General features: G+C 42.6%; 1 non-coding gene across 1 annotated transcript; it reads right to left on the bottom strand.

The window, feature by feature from the left end:
* Positions 1-973: 973 nt before the first annotated feature.
* Positions 974-1,080, bottom strand: LOC117198638 (U6 spliceosomal RNA). The gene has a single exon (XR_004479852.1). It is a non-coding gene; the product is annotated as a U6 spliceosomal RNA (small nuclear RNA).
* Positions 1,081-2,889: the final 1,809 nt, after the last annotated feature.

The raw sequence follows: 2,889 nt of genomic DNA, 5'->3' as shown, positions 1-2,889 counted from the left end.
GAGTGACAGCAAATGCAATAAATCAGAAACCTAGATCAATTATCTTAGAAAGATTGCAGTCATCAGATAAAAATGGGACTGTGGAGTCTTCTAAATTAACTAGCACTGAGAACATGAATCAGTCTTTCATCTTTTATTATTTCATCCTTTTCCTTTGAAGTAAACTTAAAAATAATCTTTTTGCCAACTCCTCAAAATTAAATATTCACTATATCACTCTTACTCCCTATTAAAAACTGGTATTAGTGTGCCTTTATACTGAAGACATCAAAGAAACTATGGAGTATACTTGTATAAACATAAGGAAGCCTGAAGTATATTGTTTATTTTCCTATGGAATAAATGCAAAATCATGATCCTTCATTGTGCATTTACTGAATTCTACTTGGATTTTCTGAAAGAAATTTCCCTTTTTTTTTTACATCTTTATTGGAGTATAATTGCTTTACAATGTTGTGTTAGTTTCTACTGTACAACAAAGTGAATCAGCTATATGTATACATATATCCCCATATCCCCTCCCTCTTGAGCCTCCCTCCCACCCTCCCTAGCCCACCCCTCTAGGTCGTCACAAAGCATCCAACTGATCTCCCTGTGCTATGCGGCTGCTTCCCACCAGCTATCTATTCTACATTTGGTAGTGTGTATACGTCAGTGCTACTCTCTCACTTTGTCCCAGCTTTCCCTTGCCACCCTGTGTCCTCAAGTCCGTTCTCTAGGTCTGCGTTTTTATTCCTGCCCTGCCACTAGGTTCATCAGTACTGTTTTCTTAGATTCCATATATATGCGTTAGCATACGGTATTTGTTTTTCTCTTTCTGACTTACTTCACTCTGTATGACAGACTCTAGGTCTGTCCACCTCAATACAAATAACTCAATTTCATTCCTTTTTATGGATGAGTAATATTCCATTGTATATATGTGCCATATCTTCTTTATCCATTCATCCATAGATGGACATTTAGGTTGCTTAAAAATATGGAACGCTTCACAAATTTGTGTGTCATCCTTGCACAGGGGCCATGCTAATCTTCTCTGTATCGTTCCAATTTTAGTATATGTGCTGCCGAAGCGAGCGCTCCCTTCCCTTTTTGATCCGATCTTTGTTGAATGGATGAAATATGTGGTCATTTGTTTCTAGCACTTTGAGGTCAGCTCCACTTTTCATCCATGATAGTGCCCACCAAGTAGATTACTGTACTAGTTTAGTTTTTCCAGTGGGTTTGGATTTTAATAGTTTTATTCCACTGCTAGCTAGTATCTAACTATTTTATCTATAATCACACAAGTACATCTGGGTGTTATCTATTCATTCCACATTTGAAAATGTCTGAATATATCCTGGGACATGTTGTAGACACCATTGATTGCCTACCACCACAACGTTTTCCATGATAACAGAACCCCAATTTGTACTGGTGTGAGGCACCACAGGTTTTAACAGAGGCTCGGTCCCTTCCAGCTCAGCCCTTAACCCAGCTAAGCCGCCCTCGGTAATTTTTTAAAAATTAAAATTGGAAGATTGGGATTGACATATATACACTACTATATATAAAGTAGGTGACTAATAAGGACCTACTCTATATAGCACAGGGAACGCTACTCGATACTCTGTCATGGCCTATATGGGAAAAGAATCTAAAAAAGAGTGGATATATGTATCACGGATTCACTTTGTCGTACACCTGAAACTAACACAACATTGTAAATCAACTATTCCCCAATTTTAAAAAACCTTATTTTATTTTTTAGAGCAGTTTTAGATTTGTTACTGACCCTCCCGAGCTGGGCTCCAACAAGGGTCCTCCTGCCTGGTGTCCTTGGAGCCAACAGAATAAGACCAAGTTCGGTTCAGAAGCAAAGGAAAGCTTCGTTTTCTGATCAAAGCACCGACAGGTGTGAGCTTGTACTGCAGAGTACACGCCCGTGGGCGGGGCTGCTTTATTGGGCTCTTGTCAGCGGGGAGGGGCTGGGAGTTCTCCCGGGTGGGGCGCAATTTTGCAGCTCACAGCATTCACTCCAGGGCCAAGTGCCGGGCGCAGCGCTTCTGCACACGGCCTGCCGCCACTGTCTTGGATTGCAGTGTCTGTGCAGTGTCTCTCTGCACAGGGCCCACCGCCGCCATCTTGGATTGCCGCGTTGTGCACAGCGCTTCTGCGCGCGGCCCGCCGAGCTGAGGCGTCAGGCACAGCCGCTCCACACTAGGGACTCTGCTCTGAAGTGCCGGATGCGAGGCCTCTGCACACAGCCGCCCATGAACAAGTGAAACTGGACGAAGCACAGAGGAAAAGAGAAGAAAAAAAAAGGTTAGACTTCATTTTATTACCCAGATTTTCTTTTTATTTCCTGGGAATTGTTAATGGGCTGTGCCAGTGGCAGATTCACAGCAAAACCGAGCTTCCCCGCTTACCCACATCCCCCACCAGAGGGGTATGTTTGTTACAACTGTTGAACTTACATCGTCACATCTTTATCACCCAAAGTGCATAGTTTGCATTACCATTCACTCTTGGTGTTGGACCTTCTGTGCATTTGGACAAATGCGTAATGACACATGTCCATCATTATGGTATCATACAGAGTATTTTCAATGCCCTAAAAATCCTCTGTGCTTTGCCTATTCATCCCTTCCTGACCCCCAACTCCTGGCAACCACTGACTGATCTTTGTAATATCCCCATAGTTTTGCCTTTTCCAGAATGTCATATAGTTGGCATCATCCAGTACGTAGCCTTTTCAGATTGGCTTCTTTCACTTAGTGACATGCAGCTGAGGTTCCTCCACGTCTTCTCATGGCCTGATAACTCGTTTCTTTTTAGCGCTGACTAACAGTCCATTGTCTGGATCTTCCACAGTTTATGTAACCATTCACCTACTGAAGGACATCC

Source organism: Orcinus orca, chromosome X (genome assembly GCF_937001465.1).
Source record: "Orcinus orca chromosome X, mOrcOrc1.1, whole genome shotgun sequence".
NCBI lineage: Eukaryota > Metazoa > Chordata > Mammalia > Artiodactyla > Delphinidae > Orcinus > Orcinus orca.
The sequence above is the reverse complement of the archived record's forward strand: the minus strand, read 5'-3'. Positions and strand labels throughout refer to the sequence as shown.